General features: G+C 56.9%; 1 long non-coding RNA gene across 2 annotated transcripts in view; it reads right to left on the reverse strand.

Moving 5' to 3' along the window:
• The window catches only part of LOC132025000 (uncharacterized), an 18,840-nt gene extending 8,782 nt beyond the window's left edge, over positions 1-10,058 (reverse strand). The window contains exons 1-2 of one of the 2 annotated variants that reach the window (XR_009406378.1): positions 9,722-10,058; positions 5,100-5,406 (exon numbers count right to left, since the gene is read on the reverse strand). This is a non-coding gene — a long non-coding RNA (uncharacterized LOC132025000). Of the gene's footprint in view, positions 1-5,099; positions 5,407-9,531; positions 9,619-9,721 lie in introns of those variants that run through there. The other variant, XR_009406377.1, reaches the window with a different exon arrangement.
• Positions 10,059-10,984: the final 926 nt, after the last annotated feature.

A 10,984-nucleotide genomic window follows, 5' to 3' on the forward strand; every position in this document is an offset into this window, starting at 1 on the left:
CCCCCCCCCCCCTTTTCCTGCTCCGGCTGGAGCTGGGCTCGGGAGGCAGGCGAAGAGGGGCCGCCGCCCGGAGGTGACCGGCTGCCACGCTCTGGCGTTCCGTCCCTGCCTGAAGTAAGAATAATCGTCTAAGTCAGCGGGGCTGGGATTAAAAAAACACTCGTCACTGGCAGTCTGGCACCCCCAACCGGGACCACGGAAATCTTCCTCCAGAGGACCAGGGACACCGGAGTTGGGGGAGAAGGTGGGAGCGGGGCTAAGGGGGTCTGCGGTCCCAGGAACCAGAAGCCACACTGCTACCTCGGACCGCCACAATCCCTCAGCTGGCTGGGCCTCGCTTTCCCCCTCTGTAAGATGGGGCCAGTTCCTGTTCTCTAGGGCTAAAACCACTCTCAAATCTGAAAGGTTTCCATGCCCCTCTGATGGATCCCCACAGCTTAGGAGGCACAAAGGAGGAAGGGGAACACCTCCTATAGGTATGATGCCCCTTCCTAAAAATCAGTCAAAGTGGGGAGGCGGGGAGCAGTCAGGGCCCCAGTGTGGGAGAGGCTGCCTCTATCCAGTCTATGGCCTTGAGCAGCGGGCCTCAATCTTCTCATCCGTAAACTGGGCCAGTGAGGCTTCCCTCCTGTCCACCAAGGAGGCAGGGCCTCCCCATAGCGACTGCTCCACACTGAGCCTAGGTCAGGGTCTCAACGTTCCCTGATCCAGCTCACCCATGCCTGCTACCCCAGCCTCCATCCCACGTAGCCTCCTGGTTGTCCAGAAAAAAGTACAGCAGGAGGGGAAGCAGGAACTTCTCTCCGGGCAGGGAGTGGTCAGGACCCAGTAGCTCCCCTGTCACTGTGGCCAGCCCAGAAGTCTCCAGCAAGTGTCTAGGGGGATAGGCATCCTTTCTCCCCACGAGAACCTGTAGGTAGAAGGTCCCGTCCATTCAACTAACCCTCCCGTTCTGAGCACAGAGCCTGCACTTTGGGGTCTGAATTCTGACCCTACTGTTTGGCCTTAGCCCAGCCTTAGCCCTTTCCCCCTCTGGGGAAAGGCCCTCACTTGGGACCCTTGCAATTGCTAACAGCCAAGTGCTAACTAAGATCCTTTGCTTACCAGGAGCCTTGCTCAGGGCCCCACAGCCCTCCCATCCCCCCACGCCTGTCATCCAGGGCCCCATTTTACAGATGCGGAAGCTGAGGCTCAGAACAGGGCACTTGCTGCAGGTCAGGCAGTTGGAAGTTGCTGGTGGGGGGTTCTGGCTGGGTCTGGCTTTGGCAAGGCAAAGGGGTGTCCTCACGCAGCTCCCCGTGCTTCCCACAGGAACATTCTAGGCCTTGTCTGTGCTGCCTGGAGGGGAGATGGGCCCTTGGAGTCAGGGCTGCCCAGCTGGTCCCAGCCCAGTGACCTCAGGCCTTACAGGATCCTCAGAAACACCTGTCTTTCATCCAAAGACTTCTGCACCTTCTGTGGTCTTTTCACAGAAACACAGTGAGAAATGCCTTGGGAAAATGACCCCCTCTGGGTGTCTACCGACCACTCTACTTCTATGGCCAGTGACACCCTTGCTGGCCTACAGCAGTGGTTTTCAAGCCATTCAGAGACCTTCAGGGGCATTGGGACTGTGGGCGAAGAGGGCCAAGTCGGGGAGCTCTCAGTCCCCACCCCTGCTTGGTTCAGTAGTGATCACTTGGGTAAGATTTATTTTGAGAAGGAATAAAGCACAGGTTGGGACTGGAAAGTGGGGGTTAAAAAAAAAAAAACAGTTTGAAATCCACAGTTGTAAATAATGAAGAGCGCTTTGGGACAGAGAATTGTGGTTTCCTGAGGTTCCCCAACTAATGTAACTCGGCACCCCCCCAACCCCCACCCGAGGGGTGAGCAGACAAAACCACAACTTAGCTTCCATGTTGGGAGGCCCTTCTGAGGACTTGCAGGGCCCAGAACGTAGGACAAAGTCACTGTGTTCAGTCCCCAGTGTGGGCCCACCTGAGTGGGGACTTTGGTGCCTGTTGTGGATCAGAACTTGGAGCTCCAAGGGCAGGTTCAACTAGGTCACTCGATCTGTCTGATTCCCAAACCCACGCCCGGGACACTGACTGTACTCCCCCCGAAGAGGCAACAGAGTCACCCCTGCATGCCCTTGGCTCTGACCCTTGTCCTGATCATGGTCACTGTCAAGCTGCCCCCAAGAGTTTCTTTGGACCCCAGGAAAGACTCATAGGCACGAATGAGACAACCATGCTCCCGGACAGAGAACCCCTCTAGTGGGCACTGCCACGCCTTCCACATACCCACCCCTCGGCCAGGGGCACCTGCATCCCCACTGCGGGTGACAGCCACATTTGCTGCTCCCCGATGGATGTTGTCCCAGAAGTGTCAGAGCCCTTCTGCCTCCAAGAAGCCCCAGAGCGTGGCCGCTCAGGCCCCCTGCACCTGCTTTCCTTCCCCTCTCTCCCCATCCCATCTGTCTTGGCCTGGATTCCAAGGCCACCACCCACATGCTGCCCCAAATCAGGGCTCCTCCCAGAGCAGTAAGGCCGGGCCCGGTCCTGAGCTGTCGTCCCTTATTCCCCTTGGTGAAGGTCCTCCCGAGAGGGAGGTCTGACCAAAACAGCCTGGGGGTGACCCACCCTTCTCCCATGCCAGAGAGACCCTGCCATGGAGGGTCACCCAGTCCCCAGCTGGACCCTGGAGTGGGAGACAGAGCAACAAAGCAAAGAGAGCAAGCACCTTGCCTTTCCACAAGGGAAAGACACAGACTGGGCTGGGTGTCAGCCTCTTGCTGTCTAGAAGATGAGGGACCAAAATTCCTTGCTCCTGGGGTGTGGAGGGTCGGAGCTCTCTTTGGAAGTTAGAGAATTTATTTTTTTTTTTAAGATTTTTATTTATTTGTTTGATAGACAGAGAGAGATCACAAGTAGGCAGAGAGGCAGGCAGAGAGAGAGGGGGAAGCAGGCTTCCCGCTGAGCAGAGAGCCCGATGTGAGGCTCGACCCCAGGACCCTGAGATCATGACCTGAGCTGAAGGCAGAGGCTTAAACCACTGAGCCACCCAGGCGCCCCTGGAAGTTAGAGAATTTAAAAATCAACAAGACCAAACCTTGTAAACAGCCATCCCCTCTTGCAAAGAGATGAAATGGCTAAGAAAACAAGGGAAAAGGAACAGACGGGCGGGTCTGCAGCCCAGGTACCGAAGAAGGAGACCGGTGAGGCCCTGAGGAAGTGAAGGTGAGCCTCAGAAACTTCCCGAAGGAAAGCTCTTGGGGGATAGGAATGTCTTCGAGAGGAGCCAGTGAAGAAAGGATCCGGGAGGTCTCTGAGCTTGGAGCTGGGATCTTGGAACCGAGAGGAGGCAGCCCAGGCTGGGACTATAGCTCAGATGCTGCTCCCTGGGCAGCTGCAGGCAAGTGCCTCAACCTGTCTAGAACTCAGTGTTCACTATCTGTGAAATGGGCATGGCAGAGCACCAGTATTAGAATGGGGATCACAGAATCAAGATGGAAAGGGCATCCCCTCTTCCCGTTCCCCTCCTCGGTGGCCTGTCTGTGGCCACTGCTCCCCAGGGACAGAGAACTCAGCCTGGTCCCCGGAACTCACGGGGCTCCATTAGCCACTATTCTTAAAAGCTCCTCCTGACCCTGGAGGCAGCACCGGCTGCCAGAGAACTGTCAGATTGTTCGATGCACCCGCCCTTTGACCTAGCCATTCCATTTTTAGAATTTATACCGCAGAAATACTCACACGGGTGACAAGGAAAGAGGCACAGGAAATCCACTGCATCACTGTTGATAACAGCAGAACTTTTAGAAACCACCCAGATACCCATCCGGGGAGACCTACAAGAGAAATCCCAGCCTGGATCCCCAAAACAGAGGCAGCCCGATTGCCCTGGGCTTTCGCCTGGAGGGCAATTGCCCGGGAGAACACTTTGGACTCACAGCAGACACACTTTTGTAGTGTTGAGACACTTAGACACAGAGCTCATCTTTTACCGCAGCATCACCTAGACTTGATAACCGATACGGATTTGGAAAACCACATTCTGCTTCAAGGGATGCCAACAGACCTTCAACAAGTCCCTTGACTCCTCCAGGCCTCAGTTTCCCCGCATGCAGGGTGGGGCAGGGGGGTCTTATCTCCACTGACTAGGGACCCATGCTGCTCACATTCCTGAACCCCAAAGGCCTGAGAAGTATTTGCCAGCACTAAGGGCCGCTCACCGAACACCGGCCACTGGGCGGACCTTCTTGGGGACATCTTGGAAAATCATGGAATCCTTAGTGGCCCCAAGAGGCTGGCAACACCATTAACCCCATGACCCCATGAGGAAGCATGACGCTCAGAGAGGTGAAGTCACTCGCCCAGGAACACTAGCATGTGTGACTCCTAACCGCTCTAGTGACAACCCCCATCTGGTATTTTAATTTTTTTCTTATAAATGCAACTAAAAGAAAGACCACCAGTGACAACTTGAAAGAACTTAGCACAGGGATTCTTTTGAAAGATTTTCTCTATTTATTTGAGAGAGAGAGAGAGTGACAGCACAAGCAGGAGAGACAGACGGAGAGGGAGGGAGAGATCTTAAGCAGACTCCATGCTGAGTTCAGAGCCAGATGCATAACTCGATCCCAGGACCCTGACATCCCAACCTGAGTCAAAACCAAGAGTTAGATGCTTAACCGACTGAGCCACCCAGGCACCCCAGGATTTTCTTTCTTAAATTTGTCATCTTTTAAGCGTGCTGGTCAAGAGCCGTAAGTACATTCACCATCTTGTGCACCTGTCACCTCGCCCATCTCCAGAACCTTCGGTGTGTTGCTGAACTCTGTCGCCATGAAACATCGGCTCCCCACTTCCCCTCCCCCCAGGCATTGGCACCCACCGTTCTACTCCCTGACCCTCTGCGTTTGCCCCTTCCAGGGGCCCCACACACGTGGAATCATGCGGTATTTGTCCTTTGGGGTCTGGCTTAGTTCACTTAGCAGTCCACCCTCCTGGTTCATCCGCACTGAAGCAGGTGCACGGAACCGCCTTCCTTTTTAAGGCTGAATGATATTCCCTTACACAAGCCCACCACAGTTTGTTCAACCACCGCTGATGGACTCTCACCTCATTTTTACCTTTGGGCTCTGGTGCGTGACGCTGCTGTGAACACGGGTGGGCATATATGTGCTTGAGCCCCTGCTTTCCATTCTTTTGGGTCTATGCCCAGAAGTGGGATTGCTGGATCATATGCGAATTCTATTTTTAATTTCACGAAGAAACGCCACGCAGTCCTCCACGGTTCCGTCCCCAGCTTCGCACTGCGAGGTTCCAGTTTCTCCACGTCCTCACCAACCCTGGTGAGTTTCTCTGAAGTAGTACCTCGTGGGCTTTTGCTTTTCATTTCTCTTATGATCCTTGGGGGAATAAGTATCTTTTTAATGCAAAAAAAAAAAAAAGGAATTTTTGAAATGCCACTGGTGAGCCTATAGCAGTACGATCGTCTGGACCCACTTCCACGGGAAGAAGATGCCGGGGACTGGGGTGCTGCCCCATTCCTGGGGATACTGCGGCCACATGTCCTAGTCCTCAGCTCCCAGACAGGTGAGTGAGCCTTTGCTCCCAGGGAATGCAGCGTGCTCAGCACCCCAATGAAGAGGGGAGGGCAGAGGTCCTACTCCCCTGAGGTCCCGCCTTCTCCAGAACTCTGCCTCTAATGTTGCAACCTCTCCTACCCCCCACCTCCCTGCCCCAGAAACTGAGCTGGATCTTTCCAGCGCTGGCTGTCACTGTGACCCGGAGTCCCTCCCCCCGCCCCCTCCCCCGGACACAGAGCAGAGTGGAGGCAACACCCCAGCCAGGCTTGGGGCAAGGAGGGGCGGGTGTCGTCCGCATGTCTCTTGGCCTTTCCTATCCACCCACGGGCACCTTTGGGTGCGGGACAAGAGCGTGGTCTTTGGAGCCAGACGGACTTCACTCTGGGTTCATCGCTGGGTTCATTCACCAGCTGCGTGACCTTGGATAAATCCGTTTCCCCTTCCCCTGCAGCCCTCACTTTCTCCTCTGGAAAAAGGCTGAAATGCTGCTTGGCACACAGTAAGCACTCAGCAAGGACTTCCTAGAATTACCAGCATCATCCTCCTTATCACAACATCCACACGAATGGTCAGGTCATGCCTGTGTCAAACATTTCAGGGCTCTCTATTGCCAGGAGGAGAAAGTCCACCACGCTCGTGGACTGGCGGGCTCTGCCTACACTGGTCCCTGTCAACATCTCCAACCTCCTCTTCCCCTCACGTATCACATTCCAGTCACCGGGGCTGCCCTCCTGTCCATCAGACACTCAGCTCTCCTTTCTGCCACAGGCCCTTTGCGTGTGCTCTTCTTCCTGCCTAAAAGGTGCTTCCCCCACGCCACTCCACTCCCATCCCTTCAACAACAATTAACCCTAAAAGGCCCGGTCTCACCTCAAACATCACTTCTTCAGAGAAGTCTTCCTGGACACCCCACCCCCATCCACTTGGGAACCCTTGACCCACTCCCCACCCCGTAGCACTTCCCAGATGTGCTCAGGGTACTGACTTGCATAGTTACTTGAGGAATGTCAGCCAGCCCACATGAGTTCCACGAGGCCAGGATCGTGCCTGTTTTGCTCCTTGCTACAGTGTCGCACCAGCGACAGGGTTGACCCAGGTGCCCCCCCCCCCCCCCCCCCCCGCCAAATATCAGTCAAATGGAATTATTAATTTCCAGAATCTCCCTGATTTTGGAAACTAGGATTCTTTTCAACAAAGACAATCCATTCCCTACATAGCTCAATAAGCTTTAACTTTCATACCTCGGATGAGACAAATCTGCGAAAACCCTCAGCTACATCCTGTGTCCTAATTTCTCAGCTCAGAAAAATCTGGTGGCTGCACACGGAGCAGCTGCTCACAGTTCCCGCGGTGCCTCCTCCCGGTCCAGCCTGCGGCCGCCCCTTCCTCAAAGCACAGGAGAGGCTTGGGGCTGCTCCACGGGTCACCCCTTGCTTGGGGACAAACGCCAACCATGAGTAATGGTGGGTCGCACGGGGAGATGCAGATGCATTTTCAGCCCCGTCAGCGAGAGCAGCGAGTGCTTCGGTGGCCCCTTGCCCGGGGTGAGGGCCTGACTCAGCGGTCTGCGTGCAGCAGCCCCCAACCAGCTGGGGAGTGAGGTCACAAACCCCAAGGGGGTCGCAGGGCAGGAAGCCTCAAGTCACCAGAATGCTCGAGTGCACTGACTAATCCCTCCTTACACTTGTCCATTGTGCATCCACTACCAGGAGCCGGGCGCTCTGGGAAAAGCCCTATGAAGACCCAGGTCCTGCCCTCCTCTGGCAGGAGAAGGACCTTGACCTCCTCAAGCGACAAGTCAGGGCACACACACAGGAATGACTTCTAGGGGAGGCCGGGGCTCCCCAGGCTCACTTCCCTTGCTTCTCTGGGTCTCCTCAGGCCTAGGGGCAGCAGGACTGGCTTTTACAGGATGCTTCGGGAGGCCCCCAGGGGATGAGGCATTTGGACACGGGCAGTGTGCATGTCCATTCAAAATGCTCCTAATGAAAGAACTTGCTTGATTCTGAGATGCCACATAGTTCCAAGGAATAATCCCCGTGGGCAGGACAGTGCTGATGGCGGTGGGGGCCAGCTCAGGAAAGTGACACCCACCCTGGGGAGACCTGGAAGAAGGGCGGCGTGTCCCAAGACACGTGTGAGTTGAGGGAGGACGGGGGTCACTGCCTGGTTGGGCTCCATGTTGAGGCCTGGGGGTGAATGAGCCCCCCAACCCCCCCACAGGGAGGCCGGGAGGAAGGAGCGTGGCCCGGGGGTGTGAGGTAGGAGAGGGAGGAGGGCAGGAACACCTGGACTGTCATATTCACAAGCTCACACATGCTCGCGCATGCGTGTAGGCCCAGGTGCAGACCCGCAGAGGGCTCCTCTAGGGAGCCTGCACCCTGTTTCCTGACCAGGAATCCCAGGCACAGGATTGCCCATCAGGCAGCGGAATCTGCCCACCTCCCCCCGCCCCCCACCGTGATCAAAGTCCTCAGCCAGGCAGAGCTCCGGGGTGCCGCCGCCTTTCTGGATCCTTACTCCTCTTTGCTGCCTGGCCGCTGCATCCTCCCCAACCCCCCCCCCCCCCCCCCCCCCCCCCCCCCCCCCCCCACTGCACCCATTCTGCAGCTGGGGCCACAGAGGCTTTCTCTGGAAAGGGAAGCAGGTTCAGGTGGGGATGGAGAGGAGGCAACGGGCTGCATTTCCGGAGAAGGGAGGCCAAAACCACAGGGAGATGGAAACCCTCAGGGAAATTCACACCCCAGCTGCTTGTCGCCCAAAGACAAGAGCTCTCAGCTGCTGTCACATGGACACACACATGCACCCCGACACCCACATGCACACCAACACACACATGCACACTGACACACATGTGCACCGACACACACAGTCCTACCCTCGCACTAGCACACGCTAGCATGCCGAGGAACGCCCCGACATGCTCATAATGACACCCCGACACAAGGCACTGGCACTGACATGTGCATGAACATGCACACACAGGTGCGCACACACACAAATGTAAAACTGTCAGTCTGTCCGCCCTCGGCTCTGGAATGGCCTCTCCTGAGGCTGCAGCCTCCTCTGCGGACCATTCCGAGTTCCCGTGATCCTCCAGGGCCGCCCCCCTGCTGCCACATCACCTGAAATCCTGAGAAATTAGGAAAGATTCTTTAGAAACTCACACCTCGAATTTTAGGCTTAAAAGATATTCGGAAAACTGGGGCTCAGTTCTCAGGCTCAGGCCGGGGCGATGGGGGGTGATCTTGGGATTCCAGGCAGGTGGGGGCTGGTAGGAGGGGTCTGGGGTGGGACTGGGGGAGTGGAGAGCTACCTGCCGCTAGCAGTGGGGGGCGGGGCGGATTCCGTGGGTGGGGGGCAAACTCCAAGGAACAAGAGATGGCTAAGGGCTGTGGAGGTCAAGGACATGGGTCTGGGAGTCCCAATTCCCCCACCCCCACCATATTCACTCCGCAGTCCTTCCCAAGGGGCTTCTCTCCAGAGAGCCTCAGTTTCCCCATCTGTACAATGGGTGCGACCTACCCCAGGGGGCTAGTGCGAGAGTTCAATAACGTCATAACTGTAAAGTGCTAAGCCCTGGAAGCCCCAGAAAAGAGCTGGGAGTGGGATGGGAAAACCTCGCTCCGGTGCCCCCGCCCCCTGGCAAAACCAGGCTGAAAATAAGCAGCATTTTCCTTTTCACTGCGGCTGAAACAGCGCTTCCCGTAGGACTGCGCCTGCTTATCAGGAGCAAAGCCGCTCTCTCCGCCAGAAGGTGACTGTGGGGGCTCCGGCTCCCCCTCCAGCCTCCAGCCCGACTCCCACGGAGGAAATGCTGAATTTTCTCCCGCGTTCAGGTTTCTACCCCCCCACCCCAACCCCCAAACAATTTTGCATATATTTAAATCTTCTCTGCTGTTTCCAGTCTGAGCCGCTCCCCCCCCCCCCCCCCCCCCCCGAAAAAGAGAAAAAGAAATTACAAAGCCCGTCATTTGTCTCCGTCCCCGCACCCCATCTATCAGGGCCCGAGCCGGTCGCCTGGAAGGAGGCGCGCGCCCGGACGGCCGCTTTAATGGGGCGCTGCGTGTGACTGTGCGGCCGCGGCGGGCGCAGCCGGCCGGCATTTGCATACATATTAAACGGAGCAGTAAAAAATGCAGACATGCAAACCATTTGGACGGGCTCCTCGGCGCAGAGCCTGCCAGGAAATCAATCTTCTGGTTTCTTAAAGGAAACCTGCTCGGGAGGAGGTGGCGAAGCCACGCAGCCTGCAGGCCGTGGGAGGGGGCGGCCGTCATCTGTCCATCTGTCCGCTGGAGCCCAGCCGGCTGCGGGGGTCCTGGACGGCCGTGGCCTCCGTGGGCCGAGGACAGGGAGCAGGGGAGGACGCGGAGTCACCATCAGCCTGGGCATGGGGCCTGGCTGGGCTGGCTGTGTGCCCTAGAGCAAGAGGCTTGGCCCCTCTGATCTCCCCTCCCCCGCTGGCAGTGATCTTCAGCACAGCGACTCCCCGCCCCCAGTGGGTGCTGCAGATTCTTCCCTCACTCTGTGACTCTGGGGCTTAAGTGACTCAGCCTAGGTGGCCCAGCCCTCTATGCAGAGCCCGGATCCCAAGCCAGGTGTGAAGACCAGCACGGGCTCTGGAGGCAGGGGGCCTGAATTCGAAGTTAGGCTCTACTTCTTCCAAGCTGTGTGACCCTGGACAAGTGGATCAACCTCTCTGTTTCCTGGGGGAAAAATGAGGCTCTGTCTACCTCCTTCTTAGGCATGTTGTTGGGATAAATTAGGTCAGCCATGGGCCGGCATGAAGGAAGGAAACCTTAAGCAATGGCCGAACAGAGCGCAGGAGGGTCCTTGGTGTTCCTGGTGTGGTGTTCCAGGTGACAGTCCTTCTCCAGGTCTGCATGGCCTGGCGAGTCACTCCTCCCTTGAGCCTCCTTACCTGTAAACGGGGTGTCTGAGTCTCATAGGAATGTCTAGCTCACACGGAACACCTGCCCCGCCCTCCAGACAGATGGGGTCCCAGCACCTCTGCGGCTCTTTCCACCAGATGTGGCCCAGGCGGCACCCAGGGCTGCTGAGCCCATTAACCATCCTCTGGCAGCTTGAGCAAAGTCCGGGGCCCGGCTGGCGGGTGGGGGGGGGGGGGACACCCTGAGCAGGTCCCAAATGGACTGAATGTCTGTGGGACCAGGAAAGGCAAGTGGCCCAGAGCCTTAGAGGAAACAGCCTGCTGCTGCCCGTTTCACTGACCCTCTCCTTTAATTCCACTTTACACAGAAGAAAACTGAGGCTCTGTAAGAGGCCTCGAGGTTGGGAGGAGGTGGAGCTAGGATTCAAATCTGGTCTGAAGGAGACCGTAGAGGCCGCCTCCCCAGATGTCCTTTGTAAACAGTGTCAGTGGACAGAGCTCATTCTGGGGTGCCGGGGAGT

This window comes from Mustela nigripes, chromosome 9 (assembly GCF_022355385.1).
Source record: "Mustela nigripes isolate SB6536 chromosome 9, MUSNIG.SB6536, whole genome shotgun sequence".
Classification (NCBI taxonomy): Eukaryota; Metazoa; Chordata; class Mammalia; order Carnivora; family Mustelidae; genus Mustela; species Mustela nigripes.